General features: G+C 38.6%; 1 protein-coding gene across 3 annotated transcripts in view; it reads left to right on the top strand.

Annotated features, from left to right (window-relative positions):
• The window catches only part of Pde11 (Phosphodiesterase 11), a 439,247-nt gene that overhangs the window by 155,269 nt on the left and 256,727 nt on the right, over positions 1-27,251 (top strand). For all 3 annotated transcript variants that reach the window (XM_065233210.1, XM_065233208.1, XM_065233209.1), the window contains one exon: positions 18,026-18,103. The gene's annotated coding sequence lies outside the window, so the exon portion shown is untranslated. The remainder of the gene's footprint in view (positions 1-18,025; positions 18,104-27,251) is intronic.

Genomic DNA, 27,251 nt, shown 5'->3' with positions numbered 1-27,251 from the left:
GAAGCTGCCATATTGGATTTCAAAATGGCGTCAGACATCGATTTCCGGTCCCTAAACGTCACTCCGATTTCAAAAATATCCATATTGTTTGGTATTTGGCAGAATTTCCATGTTTTATGTAACCGGAAGTTGCCATCTAGGATTTCAAAATGGCGTCAGACATTGATTTCCGGTCCCTACACATCACTCCGATTCCAAAAATACCCATATTGTGGGGGTATTTGGCAGAATTTCCTAGTTTTTCTGTAACCGGAAGTCGCCATCTTGGATTTAAAAATGGCATCAGACATCGATTTTCGGTCCCTAAACGTCACTCCGATTTCAAAAATACCCATATTGTGGGGTATTTGGCAGAATTTCCATGTTTTTATGTAACCGGAAGTTGCTTCTTGGATTTTAAAATGTTGTCAGACATCGATTTCCGGTCCCTACGCGTCACTCCGATTCCAACAATACCCATATTGTGAGGTATTTCACAGTATATCCCAGTTTCCCAAAATCACAAAAAAAAACTTGTTATTTGGAATTTACTTCGTAAAAAGAAAACTCGTTACTTGGGATTTACTTCGTAAAAAAAGCTCGTTATTTGGGATTTACTTCGTAAAAAGAGGGACGTAAATTGAATACTGCTTCGTAATACTTTGTAAACGGAGGTTTCAGTGTATACGTCTAATTTATGGATTAAGCCTATATTTTTAAGTGCGCAAACTTGATTTTTTATGGATCTCTTTCTTTAGTTTAAGGTTCATTGCTGAATGTTTTATGGATCAATTGCAATATGTTTATGGGTAATTCGTACAATTTCAATGCTCATTCTTTAGAAATTTAGCAGTAAATTTTTAAATTGTATTGCTAAATTTTACATAAAATATTGAAAATTTTTAAATTTTTTTATGGATCATCCACACTTTTTCAGGGATTTTCTCCGATGTTTTATGGATCATTTGGATATTTTTAATGGAATGTTTTTCAATATTTTATGGATCGTTTTATCAATTCTAGAGGTGCATACTTAGGGCTGCCTTCTAGAAGAACTTTAGTGCAAAGCAAGTGCAAGGGATCTGCATCCTTTTCGTCAGAACTGTTATTAGGCGATTGGCAGTCTGGCTGATTCTGATTGGAGGTGAATTGTCAATTGAAAATCCGATGGAATGATGTGAAATATTGAGCTATAATATACAACACAGCTAAATATTAATTTTGATATCACATCAAAGTGGATGCACTTAAATCGTGTCAAAAATATGATGTAATATTACTTGCCAAAAAGAGCAAAATTATCATGAATACAGGGCATGAACTGACATTACGCTGCTTTTACTGCATTTATTTATTGATGTGGCCATGAGATTTTCGACATGATTGAAGTGCATCCTCTTGGATGTAATATTAAAATTTTTTTTTTGCTGTGAAGAGTCTTTCAAGATTCAGCTACACGGGCAAACCATCGTTCATTTAATGAGTTTGTTCCTATTTATTTATTCACCTGCTTCGGAACGTTTTAACAGTTTTTCTATGTTTTATATAGAAAGAGCCAATGCTGTAATTTTTTGAGAAATATCGAGCGCGCTGTTTCTAAAGGCTTGTAACGAATGGGAATGGCAAGTTCCAGCAAAAACTAACCCATTGGTTCATTCGGCAAGAGAGTCGTCCTGGTGCTTTTGTTTCTGGTTTTGTACGTTTGACGTCTTCAGTGATATTTTTGAATTTGAAAGTTTCCTTTTTTGTGGGCATGATGTGCCTGATGAGTTTTTTTTAACTAAGTTTGGAAATAGGTCGGAAAAGTCTTCGAATAGTCTTTGGTTCAACAGTAAAGGCTGACTAAAAGTAAATTGATACGCACAAAAAGACCTGTAATTCGTGATTCAATAAGCTTAAAAAGTTCATTAATGGTGCTTTACAGTACTTTTATGAAAACTTCAAAGTTACAGCATTAGACGGTTACATTTCTCCTGTTCGAACGAAATCTCGAACCTTCCTCTTGATGGAGCCCATCAGCGCCCGCACAGTGGAAACGGACACGAAATCAGCACATTTCTTCCATTTTGCCCGCATTTGCTGGATGTCCTTGACTGTCCCGCCGCTTAGTCGAAGTTGCTGCTTTGAAATTGCCCAGTATTTTTCGACTGGTCGAAATTCCGGGCAATTCGGAGGATTCCTTAGCTTGGGGACAAAATCGAACTTGTTGGAAGCATACCACTCCAGAACCACCTTGGAGTAGAGGTAGCTCGCCAAATCGGCCTAAAAGATGACTATGACACTATGCTTGCGGATGAACGTCAATACACGCTTTTTCAGGCATTTTTCGATGTAAACTTGGAAAGTCATCGTCGAAGATGTGACGAATGGTTCCGTTTTCAGGCCACAACTGTAAATCGCTTGCCAAATCATGGCCTTCTTCGCAAACTTGTCGGCAAACACGAACTTGAATCTTCCCGGCATATCCCCACGTGCATATTGTCAAATACCCATAAATATAGGTATTTTTGGAATCGGGATGGCGTCTAGAGGTCGGAAATCGATGTCCAACGCCATTTTGAAATCCAAGGCGGCGACTTCTGATTTACGGAAAACAAGGTAGCAAATACTCATTTCAGCTAATGTTTTTCGAAATAATAAAACCAAAATATGGTATGATGACATGTTTAACTTGTAACTTACAAGAAGAGATTACAAAGTATGCATTTGAAACATAAAACCTGTAAATTTTGCTTTCTATGAGTCACAATCAGCGATTTGCTGATCGCTGAGTGAGTGTGCGAAAAATCGCTGATTGTGACTCTCATAAAGTGAAATAAACAGGTTTATGTCAAACACATTCTTTGTAAACCCTTCTTGTATCTTACCAATTAAAAATATGATCATAGCATCTAGTTATTTCATAATAAAAAAAAAAAAACATTGTTTTAGCTGAAATGAGTATTTGCAACCTTGGCGGAATAGTGTCAAACACCGTATGGTGTATGGTTATTTTCAAAATGGAGATGAGACGTAGATGCCGAAAATTGATGTCACGTCGTCTTTAAATCCAAGATGGCGGCTTTGGTTCAGAAAAACTGTGAAATACTGTCAAATACCGATCAATGCGGGTTTTTGTTTTTGGAATCGGGGTTACATCTAGGTTTAAAAAATTCAAGATGGTGGCTTCCGATTTCAGAATGGCCTGCAAATGGCATCGAATATCGATTTTCAGCATCTACGCGTCGTGAGAATCGGAAAGGTCCCTGTTCCGAAAAATACCCTGATGTTAGGGTATTTGACACTTTATGGATACCATATTGGATTCCACAATGGCATTGGATATAGATTTTCTGCATCTACACGTTGTCCCCGTTCTGAAAATACCCATATTGTAGGGTATTTGACGCTTTCTGAACCCTGATGCCCGCCATATTGGATTCCAAAATGGATCTGATACCGATTTTCGGTGTCTACGCGTTGTCCCCATTCCAAGAATAACCATATTGTAGGGTATTTGAAACTTTTTTTGAAACCCGAAGGCCGCCATATTGGACTCCAGAATGGCCTAGTTTAATTATCGTTCATAAAATAATATATATATATATATATATTTTTCTTGATTTGTTTTCCGTCGATCTTGTTTTCCGTGCTGAGCACCAATGCTACCGACGCCAGGGAGGCAGCTCCCACACCTGGACTCTACCTATCGACCCATCAACTCATGAACCGGGGACCAACCCAGACAACCAGAAGTCGTATAATGATGTACAGACAGTATCGTAAATTGCTACAGTTTAAATCAAAATCGCACATAAGAATGGCATACCTCGCGTTATATTTAATATCTATACGATTTAGAATGCGAATTTCCGACCGATATGCGATGACTCATTTTTCCATCGTACTGTATCTCAAATTAAATCGGATTACATCGTAAGACTTTTCAAAATGAATTTGTTATATTACAGATTAGATCGTATATGATGTTAAATCAACTCGTTTAAAATTAAGTTAAAATATACACATATATGGCCTCCGCTTTTGTACGTATAAGCCATTTCTTTGCATTATATACGAATTGTTTGCTTGTATATATGTTTGTACGAAAAGAACTTTGAATATACGTGCATTCTGGTTGTCTGGGAACGGCTTTACTTCCCTTCCGATCAGAGGGGGCGTCATCAGAGATGTTATGCCGCAGAACATCCCGGTCGCGCCGACTGGGATTGAACCCAGGCCTGCAGGGGTAAGAAGCAATCACGCTTACCGCTACACCACCGACGCCGCAAAAATAAAATAATATATTATTACTATATATAAACCGGATGCCATCCCTATCGGTAACCGATATTGTGCGGATACCATATGTTGATGCTTGACGACGCAAAGCGTGACAAGTCGAATGAGCCCGAATTGAAGTGAAAATCGAATAAACAAAGGAAGCAGTTTTCAAGTTATTCATTGCGTCAATTGAAACAAGTGTTTGCTTCAAATGAAATGAACTGAAGCTCTTGACGAACAAAACAAGCGATAGTCAAGTCATGTTTGATAGCAGTAATGTTCATCGTAACTCGATAACAAGAAACACAATCACTTACATGAAAATGATATTACTCTAAATGAAGCGATTCGGCGGAGAGTTCATTTTCTTTACAATACACTCCACAGGAACAGGATATTAAAATGAGGGGAAATTGATGTAATGTCGGTCTAAATGCCCCATACATAAATTCAGCAATTGACTAAATTTTCAATAGCGACCAAAAATATCTATTAGTACCGTCCCAATGAAGCGTTCATCTAGATAACATTGATAAATAACAGATTTTTAGCCATGGGCCCAATCTTAGATCCATAGGCCAACATTAGAGCCATTTCCCCTATCCTTTGTACAGATATGTTCTGCAACATTGGATTTAAATTCATAATGAAGTCAGTGAACGCGCACAGTTATAACGGAATTAAAAGCAATTAAATCAACACACTCAAAAAGCTTTTCGTTAAGAAATTCCGTTCAGAGGTTCGACAAAATTAAAACACAAAATATCGTTCATCTCCAACCAAGGCAGTTGGCTCCGGTTTGTTTACACTTGTTCACATCTCCTAACACATGCTGATTTCAAAATCGTTCCGTTCGTGACGTGCCACTTGTAGCTTGTTAGAACATACCGGTTCCGCGTGCTAGCCGGCAGTGTGTTTACAATCTCCCGCATCTCAGCTACCCAGCGCAGTTGGCATCTAATTACAATTTAATGTGATCAATTAAAATTACTCACTATTGTCACTCGACCGTAAATTTTCCACGCTTCATTCATCAGTCATGGGAATTTACGATAGCGAATTGTCGCCGCGGTGTCCGCCGTATATCTTATAACCGTATCGCACTGCTGTTCAGCTGCTGCTGCTGAACCGAAAACAGATTGAGAGGCTCGAAGCCGGTCGGTGGCTGTCTAATCACATCATGATCAACATTTTTCTACCTGTCCCGCGTGATATGATGACAGATTGATTCTCTTTCGCTCTCTGTCTCTCCGGGTGATGGCGCTAGGCTTATCGCCAGTATCAACGGCACGATGCCGTCGAAGTCTCCGAGTCAACCGATGCAGTTGGAATGCAGAAAATGCAAATTCCTGTCTATGATTTATCATCTCGGCTGCGCTGGGCACGTGTAGTCGACAGGAGGATAGAAAATATAGGCTAATGTAACTAAATTGAAGGAGAAATTCAATGCAGAAATGTGGGCACCTAAATTAAGTGTTAATCGTTTAGCTGGGCAAGTGGATTGCTCGATGTTGAGATTTCCGAACGACTACAACGGTCCTTTGATGGTGATCATTTTCGCGGAATCGTTAACCACTTAATTCTCACATACGTACATGCTATTGTAGTGAAAGACCACCCAAGGTAGTCGACGACCACGTCCACGACAGTTCCGACTAAATCGGGAGATTGCCATCACCATTAAGATTAACCCATTCATTGTCCCGAACGACCTCGGCATACGCTATATGGTCAAGCCACCCGAATGGCTACTGTGCGTGCCCTCTCGATGGGGTAGGTATGCACGGGCACTGTAAATGGAATTGAATTAGTATTCCTCGAAGTTCGGTACGGTCATCAAAGTTGCGCCAACGTCTCGGCTACTGCGCTGCTGCTGACCTGCCCTGCCTGGTGGTGGTCGACGGATGGTGGTCAAACAATTTGTGTACATACGATTATCGGTTTACACACTTTGATGCGACGTTTTGGGGGTGAAAATGTGAGACCGTCCAGGCAGTTGTTCAGTATATCGATACATTAACAATCAGGTTTTATTGACTGTGCTGATGACATATGAATTTTCATATGATCTTGGCTCCATTCTCAGTTCGTTTTCATCATCTTCTTGGCTTTGTTTTGTTCCTAATGGAGCTTGTGCGTGCTGTTAGTCGATAATTGATCTACAGACGCAATAACGATAATCTGTAGATACTGAATAATTAAGGCACATTTCGGATGGAGAACAATTTATGTTACGTTACGGATTGATAAAAATCAAAATGGTATTCACATAATCTGGATGATTTGTTATCAGAAACATATTTAATCTTCTTCAGTTTTCACACGCTCGGTTATAAAATGGAATGCGCGTACTAGGATTCAACCCCACACAAGACGTTGTGGTCGGTTCTTTAGTAGCACCATTCAATGTTTTATCCACGTCTTGTACTAGCTGCAAAACTGGCGGAACAACATCTTTCAAACAACTCTTATTGGTAGTGGAGTACGATAGTAGCTCAGCTGATGACATGGCTATCACTGCCAGTGCTAGTAGTGTAGGAATGCTCTGCATGACTGGTTGAGTTAAGTTAAGCGTTGACAAATGACAAAACTGAACTGAAATGCTTTCCAAACAAGCAAGGTAATTTAAACAACATTCGGAACGTGCGTTCAAAACTTTACTGTTGTTTGTTATGATGATGACAATGGAGACGTTTTGCTAAATTAATAGGGTGACCAAGCACGGCGATTTCTCAAAAAATTAGTGGAAAACGTAGCCAAAAGCTAATTTAAGACGTGTCAAGATGACGAATTGTTTACCTCCTACATGAAATATATTCTGCTTACTGCTTAGGAAGTTCGTCACTGCACGCTATAATTTGATTAAAAAGGTATGAAATTGGGTTGTTAATAGAATGCTTAAATAAAACAGCAAAAAAAGGTTATCTTCCATTTAATTCCACTAATTTAAATTTACTTAACTTAAATCTTTGTTTTTTTTTTGGTTAGTTAGGTAGGTTCTGAGTCTACACATTGTAGTTTCATTTTTATAGCTGTGATCTTGACGTCCTTAACTAGTGGATGAGTACTTAAGGGGGTTACATTTCTATAAGTCTTTAGTGGGAAAGACACTGATTAAGAATGCACATTGTAGTCGAAATACGTATCTGTCATATATACCAAAATTAATTAAGTGAAATTAAATGGAAGATAACTTTTTTTGCTGATTTGTAATTTGATTAGATTGGCAAATCTTACAGAATTTCGTAAGACGGCTCTGTAAGCTAGGAGATATTGTAACGATCACCTTAAGACGACATTTTTATAAACGTCTGTGTTTGAACAGTATTTTCGGATAATTCATATTTTTCCAATGACATAAGGAGACAACATATTATGACATTCGACAACATAGGGTAGAGAACTACTTCGGCCTAAGCGCTCATTTTGGGCCTATCAAGCAGAAAACATCAAATAAATCCATGATTTCAGCGTCAACAGGTAAATTATGCGTTTGGTACGATACTTTAGTTCAAATGCTACCGAACGAAGTCGATAAGAACGCGTGATATGAATGTTTGAACCCAATATTCTCAAAAATCAATGAAGCGCTTCAACCGAATCAATCATTATCTTCATCCGATAGGCCGAAGTAAATTCATTGGCGTTTCAATGCGTTAGGCCGAGTTTAGAATCCGTAGGCTGAGTTTGGCGTCAAGAAGCAGTATTAGACTCTTAACAATATCTCAACAATTTGTTCCTCTTTTTCAAATCTTACGGTACGTACGGAAAAGTAAATAAATTTGGAAGCCATCAGTAAAAATAAACTTCCGTTTGGTGCTAAACTACGCAGAACTAAGAAAGACTAAATGCGGGTTGTGCTTAATAGGCCGGAAATGGGGTGGACTCCAATAACTCCAATTTTCTTAGGCTTATTTAAATCTCTTAACGGGATCGAACTCCTTTAAATTTATTGGCGCTTTCAACTTATTTTAGAATCAAAATACCATTTTCAGATTAAAAGGTTTTCTTTTTGAACACTTTAAAGACCATTCTTCAATTTATCTACGACTATTTTGGCAATTTCAAGCCATTTTTTTTTTTTTTTAGGAGATTTTTAGCCACGGGCTAGTTCATCTCTGAATACAAAAAAAACTCCTCAGAAGGAGGATCCCTGAGTTTTTTAGAGATTTAAATACCATTTTGGTATTTTAAGTAAATTTGGATAGCTTATATATAACTTTATTGGGTCATTTTTAATTTTCTTTTGGACTATTATCTTGTTTTAATATTATTATCAGAGTTGTCGGTTTAGAGGTTTTAAAGTAATTTTAAACTTTAGGGTGTTTTTTAGCCTATTATAGTTTATATGAGCGAGACAAAGCCATTTTGGTAATTCTAGACTGATTTAATGATTGTGAGGCCAGTTTTTCGCTTTTGAGGTTAGTTTGATGTTTTTCATACTATTTTGTGAGTATTCAGGACGATCTAACGTTTTTAAGACCGATTATGGTGCCATTTTTTTGTTTATACCATTTTTAGTTTTAAAACTTCTCTATTGTTATATGGCTACTCTTATTTTTCTACCATTTTTGATCATTTTAAGCCGCTTTTGAACCGATTTGGCGTTCTAGCGCTATTTTGTCGCAACTATCATCATTACTTTTTCTGGCATTTAAAACCCGTATTGGAGCTTTGACGTAGGATTACATCTCTTGGCAACATATTGGGGATTCAATTTAAAAAAAAAAAAACCAAAATCGACCGCGTAACGAAAAGTAGTCAGGTTTTGACCACTTAAAACTCTGTCATTAGAGGATGGATTTTAATTCTAAACAAGACAATCGATTGGAAATTTTTTCTACAAATCTGCTAAAATGAACACGTTCAATCAATTTTAAATAGGTCACGATTGAATATTACACAAATGTCCCACTGTTTCAATGGTGATCAAAATCATCACCGATTGCCTGCAAAAAGCTTTTTGCCTTAACTCAGATTTCAAAGTCGAGTTCCATCCGTGTGTGGTGGTGTCCGGTCGGTCACTATCAGCAGCAGCAGCAGCAGTGTTTTTGGCGCGTGACGTTGAAAGTTGTTCTACAGTACACAACGAAAGGCTGCCCTTAAACAGCGAGCTGCAGCCCATGTCAGCGTTCATTTGCCGAAGAAGGGTTGATTCAGTTGCTCATCGTGAGCCGCTGTTGTTCATCTATGCCAAAAGGGTTACCCTCGTTCCAAACAACATACAGCTCGCCAGCCTCATCCGTGTTGAGCACCCTAATAGCTCAGCATTATTCAACCATCACGACAAAACGGTTCTTTTCATGACCTCCATAAATTATTGGTGTTTAAGAGTTAATTTACTTTAAACGTTCGCTCGCCTTGCTACCCCACACATCACATCACTGTGGTCCAATGCGTAACATTATTAAAGTGGTAAAATTCCTCCAATCAATTTTCGGATTTTTAGTATCTATTGATAAAAAATCAAAAATTCCGTGCTTTTTGTGCACGAATATGCGTATTTAATTTTTTCATTAGAAAACGAGGCGTTTCCGTGATGGCAAAGTGTTTTCTCTAATACAGTTGCCAAATATGTTTACCGAGCACGTAATCCTTCGTCAAATATACGGTCGTGTCTTGGATACAGCCTCTTACTTTTTATTTGGCCAAATGTTGTAAATTTGCATTTAATATTGGTGGATCATGAGCTTATGGAATTTCTTAAAGTGGGTCGCAATCCTTCTGTTGATTGATCTGTTGATTGATCTGTTGATGAGGACCGCTGATCTGGACAATACGTACTTATATTTTTGGTTACCATTGAAAATTTTGCCTAAAAATGCTTTCCCAACAAAATTTATGTATCGGCCCATTATAAGGGACACTAACACTACATCTTATATTTTCATGTCCGTCAGTTTACGTCGTATGTAATAGTGCTAAAATGTGCGTGATATCGTTTCATCAGATGGTGCGCTAACAACAACCAACGATGTCGAATAGCAGCTGGTGGTGCCAAAATAAAGCGTCAATATTTTTCTCGAGTTAGACGCTCCAGAGATGGTTGCTTTCGGGTGATGATAGATTTTAAGCGTCGATTAGAGGAAATTAAGAGTTTGGTATATGTTTATCAATATGGTATGGTCCGTTTGTTTGCTGTAGTGTAACTGCAAATTGTACGCTAAATGGCAAGTAGTGTCTCTTTTGAGAGCCTAGCTTCATCAACACGACGACATATTTGCTTATTCTTCTTCTTAGAACTTTTATTCTTCTTCTTCTTCTTCTTCTTCTTCTTCTTCTTCTTCTTCTTTGCGTTTCAAGCTTACTGCTGATCGCATATTAGCTTATCGCGTGCTCTCAACTTAATGTTCTAAATGCACTTTCACAGTTATTAATTGAGAGCTTTTGATGCCGATATCAATTCATGAATTTGTATATTAAGTGTGGCAAGCACAATTATAAAATTTATAACCCGAAAGACTTCCTCGACCGGGCTGGGAATCAAACCCGCCACCTACAGCTTGATAAAACAATGCCTTTACTGACTAGGCTATCAGGCCCCTATGAGGCATATTTGCTACTGGAAGATTTATGCAGGGGCAGAGAGGCAGGGCCTTTAATTCAATAGAAAAATAAAATAAGTCGCTAAATAAAAATTAAACAATGCGTAGCTCAGCTTTTCGCCTATACAGGGTGATTCGGAGTAATTGTCACTTTAAAACAATGATCTTAACGTTTGAAAGCTTGCATGAATTTTTTAAATTTTTCCAAAAACGATATAGTGTTTCTCAGAATTTCGTTATAATTGGTAGTTTTGTTCCTTATCTCAAAATATTAGACTCATACTTTTTTATTTTATAATTAGGGTAACTATTTCCAAAAACTCTATTTTTTCAAAAAATTAATTAAAAAAAATTCATATATTTTAAATTATAACTATTGAACCACCGATTTCCAAGAATAAAATAAACAAATAACAAGTATTTGAAAATACTTTTAAGGAAAAATCGCTGATTTTTTTCATATGTTGTGAAAAAAACCTAAATTTTCAAGGAAACATATTTTTAAAAAACATAAAGAAACCAATAAAATCAATGTGTTTCAATGCAAAATCTAGATTTTTTTAACATTTTATTTTCCCAAAAAGTACTTTTGGTTACCTTTAATTTGATATTTTGATCTTTGAAATTGGCCCAGTCGATCCAAAGTTCTAATTTTTTGAAAAAAGTCATTTAAAAAATAATATTTGGAACAAACTTGGAATGGTCACCCTAATGTAAAAATAAAAAAAATAAGGGCCTAATTTTTTGCGATAAGGAACAAAACTACAAATGTTTTCGAAATTTTGAGAACCACTTACTATATTTCAGATATACTACTATAACCTTCAACATACGCTATTATACTTAATTTAAAATCTCTCCCCCCCCCCTTTACCTTAATTACCACCCACATGTGTCACGAAAATAAATCACAGCTGGCACACATGTATTAGTTCCAGCACTTCTGGAGTCCTGGCGATGCGTTTAAGCCCTGACATTAAACCAAATTTTTAAAGCAGAGTTCTTTTGTACCTCTATATTGGTGCGATAAAACGATAAAACACGAATTTATTCAGATTTAAAACATTCTCCAGTTTCCCGTCCAAGACTTCTTGAAATCGAAAACGAATGATATTCTTGATCCTACTTACGATAAAAGTTGACATTTGAACACACTTTTAAACCAAAATACTTGAACGTATAATAAATTTACCCATTGAGAATTGCATACATGTGAAATCGGTGAAAGTTACTCTGAATCACCCTGTACAGTGAGATAATTGATACCATTTTGTCATTTCTTGACCGATTTAGATTAAACAACTTTTGGTCGATCATTGGCGTAGCTAGAAACTTTTACTGAAAGGTACCTAGGGAGGGCCTGTGACATTTTTTGTTTGGTTAAACTAAGGTTTAATAGAAACTCTGGAACTACCATTCAATCAAAAGGCGTCAAAGCTATTCGTTATTTTATTTTCCTGTTGGATGCATTTCCACTTCGTCCATTAGTACGACCTATTGTGGTGAAGCTTTCTATAATTTTAATGATGAAACATTAAATTTTATTGTATTAATCTCATAACAACACTAAGAGGGAGCCTTAAATAAAAGCATACTTATTTTGAAAAAGCAATGATCGTTTGTTCATTCTTTTTTGTAATGAAATTTCATATTGTCCGGATCTCAGAAGGATTTTAAGGATCTCAGACTTAAAAAAATTCTCGTGTTACATACTTTTCAGATTTATAGGACTTATGATTCATAATTTTTAAATTTTTTGGTTTTGAAATATGGCATTGTGCACATAGAATTTTTATAATTCTGAAAACAAAAATAGTTTTGGGATCCCAAACCCATATGTTTTTTTTAAGATTTTGTAACTTCCCAAGTACCATTTTAAGTTATATGAAACACTACAAAGCTACTATAAAACAACATTCATAAAACCCTGGTTAAGACTGCTTTGCTATTGATGCATCCACCAAAACCTAATTGATGCTAGAATCTGTCTAGTTGCCCCACTCTGGAAAAGGTTCTGAAGGGTGTATTTTCGAAGCTCTTCAAGATTGATTTACTGTAAAATGGTTGTACGATAAACGCATTGAGATCCATTTATAAACCGTATTTAAGCTACAATAAAAGCTATTTGGCAACAATTAAAACCATCATCCGAGCCATTTACCCTAGCTGCTTGCTAAGTTCACTAGAAAAACAACAATCAAGATAAAAGAATTCATTAATACCATCCGATCTTATCAAAATAATTAAAATAAGAACTGATCGTATAAAAATCATGCCGAATTTCAAAAATTATAAAATAGTTCCCATGAAGTGGTCTAGTTTTAGGTGCCATATAAAATTGGATGTGAAATGTACGTGAAAACATCGAAAAACTTGAGTCCGCCCACGGAAAACATTGATTTTACTAATTACTTAACATTAAGAAAAAAAATATACATATTCTTCAGATCGATCATTAAGCTTAGCCGAGATTTTTATTTCTCATGATTTTTGCATTCTAAATATTTCTCATTGCTAAATTAACTAAAATAAAGTTATAAGATAGTAAAAAACAAACAAAATAATTGTAATATGGTGGAGGCATAAAAGTTGATTTTCATGGGCCATTTGTGAAAAAGTTATTTCGCTTTCAAGAAATGCTTAACAAATTCAAAAGGTTTTGAAATGGCTTTTATGAAGAAAACTTGTAGACTGAATTGTATTTATCTAAAGCCATTTTGCTTGATCCCAACCCGTTCAGATTTATGGCAGCATTTATGGCGGCAATGTTGCCTACAAAATGTTACACGTCAAAGTTTGTTTATCTTTCGATAGTTGCGCTGTGCGATTCAGCGTTCTTCCAGGCGATTCTCTCCCGATGGCTTGGAAGCAGTTACTCAGAAAGTGTTCACAACATTTCGCATTTCGCCCAGCTGTAACCTCGATCATTCCCGAAAAGATCCCCTTCTTCCGGATGGTTCTGGAAGTGCACCATCAAACGATGCAGGAATGTATATGGTGGAATGAATTTTTTTCCAAGTGATGACCCTTTCACCGAATTAAATCGCAGCTATGGATCGGAAACCAACTAGTGTCCGCTTACAGTTTCAGTGATTTGCTGTCGGTACATATGCAAGTTATTCCGATCTTCAACTATTCGCAAGGTCTGGAGAAGGCTGGTCTGTTTTCAGACTGTTTTGACAATGTTCTATGAATTTAAGGACCACGCTCACTTCACTCTTCTCCACCAGATGCTCAGTAGTTGATGGTACCCGCTCCACCGGACGTGCTGGTTCTTCTAAAGAACTAAATTTTACTGAAATCGACTTCCCTTCGGTCGTTAGCATCGCTTGAATTTTTCCTCCAACTTCGTTTATCCTTCGAGATATCCTCCCAACAAACAATTTTAGCTGTAGATCAGCTTATACAACCAAAAATTGGCTTATACAGCTAATTTTTGCCTGTATAAGCTAGTCTGTGGCTAAAATTGTTTGTTGGGCTTGTCATAAATTTGGTTTTTATTCACTATGAGGATCCATCCTTAAAGTTCAATTTGTAAACAGAGGAGATTTTATGATACACTTTTAAAAGCCTAAAAGGCAACAATATATGCATTTTACTCTCATTTTAAACCGAATGGTTTTATGATTGCTTTTGTAATGATAGAACAGGTTTGTAGAGTATTTTATCAATACAATAATAAAAAATTGCTTATGAAGTTCATGATTGATTTTTTGAACAGTTTTATGGTGGGATTGAGAACTGCTTTAAATTTAATTTTAAAACAAGACAGTTTTTGACTTCTCGCCAGACTGTAAAAGGTTTCTAAAACAACAAAAAGGTGAACTACTAAGCAGGAACGTTTTACGCCGTGAAATGCTGTATTTAAACTAAATGGATTATTCATTGCCATTATAAAACCATCATAAATCAGAGTGGATACCAAATGATTGCAGAATTGTAACTTCGGTTAAGAAATATATCTCTGATGAAGTATAAATTCTTAGAATTCAAATAATAAAAGATTGCGAAATTTGATCCATCATCAAGGGGCATTCAACTCTGCACACCTTAATCTGTGCCAAGAAATTTGGCAGTGCCGAAAGCTGTGCCAAGCGTTATGCTAATTGTTTCAGAGTAGGCCGAACTGTATCAATCAAGGTGTCAATATTCCATGAGCTTGGCAACTCTGAAGCTAGACTTTTGTGATTGTGATTACATTTTCAATTTCACTATCTCATGGCCATGGTTCATGGCCAACATTAAGCTTCATTCTCATTTAAACGTGAGTGGAGTGGGCAGTGGAAGAGGAACTGGAAACAATCCAACCTATACTACCCGTACACATAAAACGTGTGCAGAAACGAAGGTGTAACCTGATCGGTGGTAGACGAAATTTTCACCAGCTGCCAGTAATATGCTCCCGACAAAATTAAACCCAGAACTCGACCAGGCGGCCCACCGTAGAAACAACATCCTCAAACAGTTCTGATCGACTCATGACCTCGAATAAATCACCCAAGCCTAGCGTATCGCTGATTATGATGTCTCTTACCACCAACCAGGTTATTTGTTCAAGATGTAAGCTTGATCATATTTTATGCTGAAGATCTTCAATTGTCCAACAATTCAAATCACATTTCCCAGTTATCCTCTCAAACACCAGGTTGCTCAGAAATTATTCCAAAGATCCCCAGGTCATCTCCAAAAATTCCTCATAAGTATTTGTTCGAGACTTCAGCTTGTACAGTTTGATCATGCTGAAGATACCAGATTGCTCATAAATTAGTTCAAAGACTTCCAAGTGATTAAAGGTTTCCTAAAAGTTCTCAGGATATTTGTTCAAGACTTCAGCTTGATCATGTATGATTTTAAAGATCTTAATCTGCCCAACATTTCATATCACATCTCTCAAAAATGCTTTCCAATAGCAGGTTGCAGAAATTATGTCAAAGACCTCCAGGTGATCAGACATCTCCAAAAGTCCTCAAATATTTGTTTAAGACTTCAGTTTGATCAGGTATCATTCTGACGATTTTCAACTACCCAACAATTCAAATCTAATATCTAAGATATCCTCAAGATTCCAGGTTGCTCAGAAATTATTTAAAATAACAACAAGTGATAAGAGATCACATTGAGAATTTCAGGATTTTTCAAGATTCCAAAGATATTTCCAAGTATTCCATAATCCATATCTCATATGAAAAACAACCGCTTGGAAATTATTCCAAAGTCCTTCATGTGTTTTAAGATCTCTATAAGTCGTATGTCAATGAAATTATCCAGCACCATACCATCCAGCATATACTAATTTCTAGTACAGGAAGCCACCGAGTACTAACAAGGTGCGGAGATCTCGCCCTCACGTATGTTTTGGTAGAGGAAAAAAGGTTAACATTGCGGAAGAGGATGGTCACGACGTCATAACACTCGAAAGCAAATTTGCGAAATATGAACTACAGCAAATCCTAGCTATGTTTGCATGATGACTGCACTTGATTGGATCATTTTGTAAAGTCTCCGGGAAATATCAGCTGGCGTTTTGTATTATTATGATAACTCCTTTCTTGAAAACGGGCAAAAATTCACAGCAGTTTGCTTTTTCGGGGCGTACAGTGTGATAATCCAATAATCAATAAATTGTTCAATTTACGCCGTGAAATATACAAAAGTTAATTAATGATGCATGCTGGAACTGTTTATCAATTCAAATCACATCACTCTGATATTCTCTCATGATGCACGATGGCTCTGAATATATTCCAAAGACCATCAGGTGATCAGAAGTCTTTGTTTTCTAGGCTTCTGGATGATTAAGTTTTGTTATTAAAATGGTATGATCGCTCACAGCTCAGGATGGTGTGGTAAGGTCACCTTAAGATTCCTTCGTCATCCTACCTTTCTATATCACTTTGTTTATCTCCACCAAGCACAAATTGGCTCAAAATGGTTAAAATGCATCAATAGTTGTTGTATTTACACTAATCTTCTTGTTTTTACTTACTCAAATCCAACCCCGGATAACCCATGATCTTCTACTCAATAAGCAAAAACGGTAGCTCTATAGCCACCGTGCCCCTTACATTACCACAATCAACGACCGATTCAAAAAAAAGCTATTCAAATGATGGCGGTTGTTTGGTTGTGAAAGAGCTTGGGATTAAACCCATGACATTTTACTCACTAACCAAAAACGATTCCTCCAGGGTAATTGAGCTTCTAAAAACCACAACACTTCACGCCAAAATATAATTATGTTTAGCATGGTACTGAACAACAATTTTAAATATGTGAATGGTACTGCCTACGGTGACTACGATGGCGACTACGACGGCGAATACTACAGCGAATACGACGTCGCTTACAAAGACGACAACAGCGAATTTGGAACTTACCAATTGTCTAGGATATCTGGATAGAGCTGAAAAAAAAACTGTTACGCCCTAATTCCAGCTCTATCTAGATATAACACCTTTGCCCGGCACGTCCACTGGATCTTCATGTCCGTATCTGTCACTGGTTGCAAAAATATCTAATGGCAATTACCTCTGTCGCAATATTTCCTTCAACGAAAACATATGTTCTTGCATTTTCATGGTCATCTGGGAGGAGGTTCGCGTTTCCCCAGGAACCATACGCGGCCACCAGCTACCGTACAGTCTTGGGTGTATTAAAGCAAGGCATCCTTCAGATTACTCGTAATCTCCGACACCGATGAGAGACCAGCAGCCGAGCACTTTTGTAAGCGGAAAACTTGCTGGTTCACGGCAACGTCAGCCACTGAATCTCCACCGGGCTCAAACTCGCCCGCGGTCACGAGACTCTCGATAGAACTACACGCCGAAAGTGTGACATCCGAACTCGGAGAACCGGGCTCCTGGGAGGCAATCCACTATAACACAATTCCATGAACACTTACAACTCAATTACGGCACAAACAAATGATGTTTACGCCAAAAAAAATTCAAATCCGCTGAAGAAAAACACGCAGAAAAAATAAGCACGTCAGATTTCAAGCGTAGCGATCAAAAAATAAATGTCGATCTTTATCCTGACTAAATAAATTTTCCCCGCTTAAAGGACGGTTATAACATTAGAGGGATACATTTAGTTGACAATCGATGCTTTACCAAATGGTGTCATTAAGGAGGGTCCACTCTTCATAGGAAATTCATTGGCCAGTTATTCAACAAAATGAATAGGCATTTCACATTAAAGCATTTTAACTAATTTTCTATTCAATCCTCTTTTTCCAGGACCACCACAGGCTATCACGCTGGCATCCCCGGGTAATACCGTTCCGCCCGTTTTGTGGCGTGCACGACGAAAAGCCGGTAAGTACCATCTTCACAGTTCAATGCATGCATGGTTCGAGGAATCCTACCTTCAGCAAGTTGAAACCTTGTTTCTAGCACTGTGAATCCTCCTAATGTCCTTGAGTGAGCGCACGGTGTTGAAGCACGTCGGTCGGTGTGTCGGTGATGCGAAAAATGTAATCAATAGAGTAAAGACTCCCACTCCATCACGGCAAAAAGCCACATGTTTTCCATTGAGCTCCAAGGTCGACGCCCCTGTGCTCTGGTCGTTCAGCGTTTAAACGCAGCGCCACGAGTTTGCAGTGCTAATATGCTCTAAATGCTCCTGCAATAATAAAGTTAATGGATCTTTTTATCCTCTCGAGTGCCGAGTGTCGAGTATCGTCACTCGCTGAAGGTAAGAGTCGCCAGGGGAGCAACCGGTGTGAGACGCGATATCGAGTTGCCTTTGCTTCCTTTCTGGATCCTGCGCCGATCTCTGGCACCTACTACACACCCTCTCCATTGCTCAAACAAATGGACACATCATAGTTTTGGATGGTGTGGTGATGGAGCTGCTTGATCCTGGCCTAGTCTCTGACCACCGGCAGCACCACTTGCCTTGAAGTGAACCTTGAAATGAAATTTTTTTCTTGACCTTTTCCTCGGAGACACGTCTTTTTGTTGAGGTCTGCCAACTACTCTGTACTGGCCACGGTCGGTCGGTCGGTCGACTTCCAATCGATAAGTCTAAAAATAAACGCGGGATTTTCCACTCCGGGAGGAGAAGACACGTGCTGCGTGCTTTGCTTACTCTTACACGGTGCGTGATTTCGGGCGTCTGGAAATTCGAACAGCTTCACGTCAATTTACTCCCTCATCTTGTCACCTATTCCGGAGAGGCAATGTGGGTCGGAGTTCCCCTGCAATCGACCTGACGCTTGTGTGTAATGATCCAATGGATTTTATTTGATTATCATCACCGTGGAAGTCTCCCGCCTTTCCTGCCTTTCATTGCTCCCTTTTTCCTCCTATTTATATAGCCTTCCTGACACATGCTGTGAATTGAAGTGTGCTTAGATAAAACGACATCCCGCTGACTGTTCCGAGAGTAGAGGCAGAGGGTGATTCCCATTCATACCGTACCGTTTGTCTTTTTTTTTCATAGTCATTTATTCGCTTCTTTTTTCTCTGTGTAGCCATCGAGTTGCAGCTTGGATAGCATCGTGATGAAGCTTTCGAGAGATATCTGATTTTCCATTTTCGGTGTCAGATTTAACGCTGCTAGATTACTGCGAATGTCAAACGAAATTACTAAAGCGATGACGACGACGTTGATTGCAGCTTCTGGCAGTGATGGCAGCCATAATGAAGCAGCTGAGCTTTCCCGGAATTAAACCGGCAGAGGACTTGAGTGTTTCCCTGATAGGAACTGCCATTTTTGGCAGCCGATTTAAGAGATTAAACGACGCTTAAAAATGAAGAACATTTGCCTTTGTAAGGTTCTGGTGGGCAGTAGAAATTATGCCATAATGACTGGATGTTCAGAGTCTTCTGGACGAGCAAATTAACTCACCATGGTCAAGATGAAACGTTTGGCTTGCATTGAAGGTTCACTAAGTGTATGTAATATAGGTAATTTCCAAGATCGAAGTTTGTAACAACCATATAAATAGTTTAACGCCAATCGACCTTCTCCGATTTGCACGACATTTTGAATAATCGCTAATTATAGGAAACATTCACATTCGTGCCAAAACCGGCCCTTTTAACCGTGCATATTTTTTAGATTGTTTTTTCAATCAATCATATTTTAGTATAAAATAATACGTTTAATTATCGGAAATTCAATTTATTAAAGCGGAAATTGACTCGTTCATGTGTGTTTATATCGTTGTTCATTGGAAATCAAATCAATTTCAATTGATCTTTTACCTTTGATGTTTATACACACATATAAAATCAATGCAAATGAATGGATTATTAATATACTGTTATGTCAAATTAATGTTTTGTTGCTGTATGTTTCGACTCAGGCCAGAAAATAAATCAATGTGCCATACGTAAATTAACAAAGCTTTTGCTGTGTTGAGATTTAAGTTCATTAGGAAAGTTATGCAAATTCAATCAGTTCTGAGACCTCAGGGATGATCCATGGTTATCAGGAAAACTGCAGGAACTTCAGCGAACTTTCGAGAATGTCATGTAAATTTCGAGTGCTTAAGGGCAGTTCCATTCAATTTAGAAAAAAATAACGAGACTCTTCAAAAAGTTCCGAAAATTGACAATAAAGGGTGTCCACGATGAAATTGCCACACTATGAAATTGCTCTTACTTTTTAACCGTTGGGTAGAATTTAATGAAAATTTGGGTGGATTTAGTTCATAGTGCATTATTTACATCCTGCAAGTTTTAAAGTCCTGTGATCAAAACTCGCGGAAATGGAGTCGAAAGAACAGCTCGTGCGTGATAAAATCTTGCGCATTCATCACGAGAACAAGGATATCTCGCATCGTTCCATCGCTAAAACGTTGGGAATCGCGAATTCCACGGTGTCGCGAGTGATTAAGCGGTTCGAGGAACGGTTGACCACCGATCGGAAGCCCAGAAGTGAAGGAAAAAGTATTCCGTACAACACCAAAAATCACAACCGCGTAGTTGGGGCCTTCAACCGAAATCCGAACGCCTCCGTTAGGGATGTGGCTAAGAAGCTGCACCTAAGCCAAAGTTTTGTCCAGAAGGCCAAAACTAAGGCTGGGCTTCGAACGTTCAAGGTACAAAAGGCCCCTAATCGCGACGAGAAGCAGAACAAGTCCGCCAAAACCCGTGCCAGGAAGTTGTACCTCAACATGCTGACGAAAGTTGAATGCTGCATCATGGACGAAGAAACATATGTGAAGGCCGACTTCAAACAGATCCCCGGAAACCTGTTTTTCACGGCCAAGGATAAGTTCAGCGTTCCGGAGCATGTCCGCACTCAGAAGATGTCCAAATTTGCGAAGAAATTCCTGGTTTGGCAAGCCATCTGCACGTGCGGGAAGCGGAGTGCACCTTTCGTGACCCAGGACACGATGAACGGACAGGTGTACATAAAAGAGTGCCTCCAGAAGCGGCTGCTTCCTCTCCTGAAGGCCCACAACGTACCAACAATCTTCTGGCCGGGTTTGGCCTCATGCCACTACTCCAAGGACGTGCTGAAGTGGTATGCGGACAATAAAGTCAATTTCGTGCCGAAAATGTTCAACCCTCCCAACACTCCGGAGCTCCGCCCCATCGAGAAGTACTGGGCGATTATGAAGCAGCACCTTCTTAAACGACCTAAGGTAGTGAAGACAGTCGAGAAACTGAAGAAAGTATGGGTTTACATGCAAAAAACGGTTGATTCACAGGTTGTGCAGAATCTTATGGCCGGGGTTAAGGTCAAGGTGCGGGCATTTGCGTATTCCCACGAATACGATGGCGACTACGACGGCGAATACTACAGCGAATACGACGTCGCTTACAAAGACGACAACAGCGAATTTGAAACTTACCAATTGTCTAGGATATCTGGATAGAGCTGAAAAAAAAACTGTTACGCCCTAATTCCAGCTCTATCTAGATATAACACCTTTGCCCGGCACGTCCACTGGATCTTCATGTCCGTATCTGTCACTGTTTGCAAAAATATCTAATGGCAATTACCTCTGTCGCAATATTTCCTTCAACGAAAACATATGTTCTTGCATTTTCATGGCCATCTGGGAGGAGGTTCGCGTTTCCCCAGGAACCATACGCGGCCACCAGCTACCGTATGGACTGTAAATAAAATACGAGTAAAATGGTAAAATGAAGTTTAATAGTTATTTCTCAATCCCTGAAAATTTGATGGCAATCGGATGAAAACTCGAATTTTGCGAATCAATTTTGTGTGTGGCAATTTCATCGTGGACACCCTTTAGTCATATCAAGAAATTTCACAGAAGTCCCGAGATATTCACGGAAATACAGAAAATGTCGGGAAGTTAAGAAATCTTATGAGACATTTTATTGATTTCAGAGCAACTTCAGGAATATCAGCAGAAGAGAAGCAAGAACTTTGGGGAAGTTCCTTAAGGAGCAGTCCACAAAAATCATAGGAACTTTAAACAAGTTCCTACGAATGAAATAAGAAGGAGAAGTTTGTTGAACATACTGCGAGATAGTACGGTTCTGTAAAATTGTGAGCACTTCAGGGAAACTTATGGTTCCATCTGCTTCAGGGAAACGGTAGGAACTTTTAAGTATTCTTAGGAACAGCTGGGTTATCCAGCGAACTTTCAGGGTTACCCAGCGAACTTCAAGAAAATCAAGAAACCTTCAGATAAATCCAGAGAACTGGAAAACAATGTGAAAACTTTAAAGAAGAACCAAGAACCTCAGAGAAACTATATTTAGAGAACTGACGTTCGGACACATTAAAAACCTGTGAAAGTAAGTGATGTGATGTGAATGGAGCCCACCATCAGTGCAATGATTACCAATGTGTGTAGATACTTTACCGGTTGTAAAGTTATGCCTGATGGTTTGTTGCAGCAGGGTGAATCAGCTTCATTGAAGACCTTTGGCCAAAACGACCAGATGGCCATCTGTAATCACGTGAAAAGGGACTGGAAAATCCACGAACCCTCTTCCAGTCAACAAATCCTTTGATTCCCCTCGGCTGCCCCCCCCCCCCAACCCAGTATTTAACATAATGTTTTAACATATATGATTTACAGTAATGTTCCATCACATGGTAAAAAATGTGCAGACAATCCATTTGGCGTTCAATGATGATTTTAAAGACACAAAAAATGGGATGCATGGAGAAAACTCCGTTAAGAATTTGTCAAATTTATGAGAATCATGAAAATTTATTTTAAATAGATAAAATCAGATACGATCTCACCGAGTTAGTCCAAATGAATCCACAGGAAGCATCCGTGTTATTGTTGCATTGTTGTTCCAATCAAAGACGGTTCGCTTGTCCCGTCCTATGTAGAACCAGTTTGAAGTGTCCAATTCAGTGCCAACATTTCAAAGGGGCGAAAACGTTCCTCTACCCGCTGGTATCATTATGTTTCATGAGTGAGCTTTTATTCGCGAGAAATCGACGGCTAAAGCCATTGTTTACATATACAATACATATGATCCTCTGGCTTGAGATAAAATATAATCGGCTGTATTCGATTGCTGGATCCGAGTGACGGTAGCCAAATATCAGTTCCATCAATCTGCAATTTCGTGGCGCGAACACCACTAACAATGGAATACCTTAGTTTCTCTTCATTTTCGAAACCGTATGTCAACGGCAAATCACATTCAGATGCCGTTCCTACCAGTCTTGTAAGCGGTCACGGTAGTCGACACATTTTCTGTGATAATCGACTGCCTTTGCTTCCGACACTTGCAAAACAAGCTATCATAGTACAGTACCAAACTCAAATGTCATACGACAGGCTCTGTCATACGACACTGCCGCCGAAGACCGTCACGAAAATATGTATTTTAGTTTTTCTCATAATAAGAGCTACTGATGTTGTGCTTGTGTGAATTCGGAAAATAGCAAGCAATGATGTCCTAGGAATATCATTTTTGATCATAAATGGTTTAATTTACACCAAATTTAGGAATTAGAACGAAATCACTCATGTCATATGATAGTTATTAGATAATTTTATTTTTGCCCGAATGTTATTCTACCGGTTGTGTTGTGTGAGAGAGATGACGGTAGATCATAAGTGTATGAATACAACCAGACTGTCGCGCACGACAACGAAGCGAGTGTAGTAAAAAACGTCAACTGTTTCAACCCCTGGTTCCTACCCATTTTTGGCAACATGCCCTCATCAGCTTTATGTACTAGTGCTTTCTGGACATTTTTTCATGAAATACCACATGGACTCCTTACCTATAAAGAGTGGTCAAGTACAATCTACAACTACAATCAAAAAGGTTTCGATACATTTTATAGAGTACACAATTTTTGGGCGGATTCCTCCGGTGGGAAATCGTAAAAACAGCGCTTTCACCTGCGAAATATTGTAAGTTTATTCTATCTCAAACCAAGTAACCAATAAACCGAATAAGTGGATCTTTCTGGCCAATACGAGCCTCATCAGAACTTTAAACACTGCTGTATATAGGGTAGAGTGCTATTTCGTCGTAATCGCCCATTTACGTTCTATAGATCATAAAAGATCAATAATATCAATGATTTTACCGTGCACAAATCCGGTTTGTTCCGATGAGTTAGCTCATAAGCTGCAATATAAATCCTATTAAAGTGCATTGTATGAATATTTACGTACATTGTTCTCAAAACAAAAAACAAAAGCGCTCCTAGCGAATCTCCTTTTTATACGTTTATCCGTAGAACGAAGAAAATCTAATGGCGTTTCAATGAGTTAAGACGAAATTGAAACTCTTAGGACGAATTTAGAATCAAGAAGCAGTATTAGATTTTAATCAATATCTCAACCATTTGAGACTCTTTATCAAATCCAACGGTGCGTTTGAAAAGGTGAATAAATTTAGAAGTCATGTTTGACATAAATATTCAATTTTTCATTCAAACTCGTTCAAGAAAGAGAGGCAAAACGCGGGTTGTGCTTAGTAGGACGGAAATTAGATCAAAACCTCTAGTCAAAAAAGCGAAATAATGTGTCTATGGTTACTTGGGAATTGAAATAACAGCATTATCACAATACTAAAACATCAATGGGAATCTAATTTTCCGAGCTACCCAGGTTTACAATGAAGACTTAAAATACTTAATCAAGCTTATATGCTACAATAAATTTCTCAGTAAGCAAAATCAGTCGCCATTAGGTCACCGAGCTCCTTATATCGCAAAACAATTACGATCAAGTTTCCGTTCAACTTGTTATCCCGGCGGTGACCTCACCGACGACAACAACAACTGCTCTTGACAAGGATTTCATTTGAATTCCCAATCAACGCGTCTTTCCTAAAACTCAAATAATACTTCCTTTACGTACCCGCCCTCCAACCGAATTTCGTTACGCTTTACATCATATTATGATAGAATGCAGATTTAAAGTATAACTCAGTAATGTAAAGGAGCTTGGGATTGAACCCATGATTTTCTGCTCAGTAAGCAAAATTTGTCGCCAAAAGGTCACTGAAGTCCTTATTTCATAGAACAATTACGACCAATTCCTGATCAACTTGCTGTTACTACGATAAAAACTACTTTTCAGAAGGATTTGTTTCAGATTTTTGATCAACAAGTCTTTCATAAAACTCGATTATTATATTTTTTTTTCCTTGATTTCTTTTCTAAGATCGGCGGAAAAAATCAAGGAAGGTGCTGAGCACCAATGCTACCGACGCCAGGGAGATATCTCCCAAACCAGGACCCTACCTATCTACTCTAATCTAATCAAACACCAACACAGCCAGTTCTTGAAAGCATCCTGGAAAATGATATATATACCTACATCATTTTTCTTGTCTATTTGATATATGTTTCACATCGAGGGGGGCGACTCTATCTACAATGCAGGAAAAATTGTGTTTTGCTGGGGTTAGCTGCACGTATGCTGAGTAGTTAGAAAGAAGATTCATGACGATTCTGAAGATTTCCTGCAAAAAGATGATTTGTGATGCAAGTAGATGTGAGAAATGAAAGAAGATGCAAGTGCAAGTCCTTAAAAGAAAATATTGAAGATGCTGGACTTTGGAAACATAATAAATACTTATCCGTGGTTTTAAGTTTCGTTGTTCAAAATTCTCATGATATGAATTCTAAAATAAATTTGCAATTCTGCTCTGAATTATCTTGAAATTGTTCTGAAATAAAGGGTGATACGGTCAAAATTTGGTCAATATCAACTTGACGTATTTCTTTCAATTTTGCATTTAAAAAACCTGAACACCCCTCATTTTGAAGGTGTGTGTGTGTAGAATGTTGCTCCTATTTTGATTTTGGAATTCACTCTTCAGTTGTCAAAATGCCGTCCAAGCAAGAAGAGCAGCGTATCAAAATTTTGCTCGCGCATCGCAAAAATCCGAGCTACTCGCACGAAAAGTTAGCAAAATCGCTAAAAGTTGCCAAATCAACCGTTACAAATGTAATTAAAGTGTTTGGGGAACGTTTGTCGACAGCCAGGAAGTCTGGATCGGGGGGAAATCGAAAACCGGAAGCCGCTGAGACGACAAAGAGAGTTGCCGGTAGTTTCAAGCGAAACCCTAACCTCTCTCTCCGAGATGCCGCAAATAAGCTGGGTGTATCGTATACAACCGTGCATCGTGTAGTGACTCCAAATCGCGATGATAAACAAAATACGACGGCCAAAGCGCGATCCCGGAGGCTGTACACGACGATGCTGACGAAGTTTGACTGCGTGGTAATGGACGACGAAACCTACGTCAAAGCCGACTACAAGCAGCTTCCGGGACAGGAGTTTTATACGGCAAAAGGAAGGGGAAAGGTGGCAGATGTTTTCAAGCACATGAAACTGTCAAAGTTCGCAAAGAAATATCTGGTTTGGCAAGCCATCTGTACCTGTGGCTTGAAAAGCAGCATTTTCATAGCTTCCGGGACTGTCAACCAAGAAATTTACGTGAAAGAGTGTTTGAATAAACGTCTGCTGCCTTTCCTGAAGAAACACGGTTGTTCCGTACTGTTTTGGCCGGATTTGGCATCTTGCCATTACGGTAAAAAGGCCATGGAGTGGTACGCCGCCAACAACGTGCAGGTGGTTCCCAAGGACAAGAACCCTCCCAACACGCCAGAGCTCCGCCCAATTGAGAAATACTGGGCTATTGTCAAGCGGAACCTAAAGAAGACCAAAAAAACTGCTAAGGGCGAGCAGCAGTTCAAGCCAAACTGGCTTTCGGCGGCGAAGAAGGTGGACAAGGTGGCTGTACAAAATCTGATGCAGGGGTCAAGCGTAAGGCCCGGCAATTCGGATTTGGAAAAGCGGAAGCCCAACTGAATATTTTCCTGAATTTTATACTAATTGAACTTGAAAAAGAAATTTAATTTGATTTTTTAAATAAACGATTTCACCGATTTACACGCGTTTTCCCTTGACCAAATTTTGACCGTATCACCCTTTAAACCAGAAAACACTCTGCGTAATAATTACCGTCGAATTCCTTTTTGGAATTTCTTTGCAACCCCTTTTAAGAATTTAAGAGCCTATCCAGAGATTTGATT

The sequence above is a fragment of the Ochlerotatus camptorhynchus genome, unplaced genomic scaffold (assembly GCF_037179485.1).
Source record: "Ochlerotatus camptorhynchus isolate MF236.1 unplaced genomic scaffold, CSIRO-AGI_Acam_v1.1 ptg000392l, whole genome shotgun sequence".
Taxonomy (NCBI): Eukaryota; Metazoa; Arthropoda; class Insecta; order Diptera; family Culicidae; genus Ochlerotatus; species Ochlerotatus camptorhynchus.
Note: the sequence above shows the minus strand (reverse complement) of the source record. Positions and strands in the feature narration are given on the sequence as shown.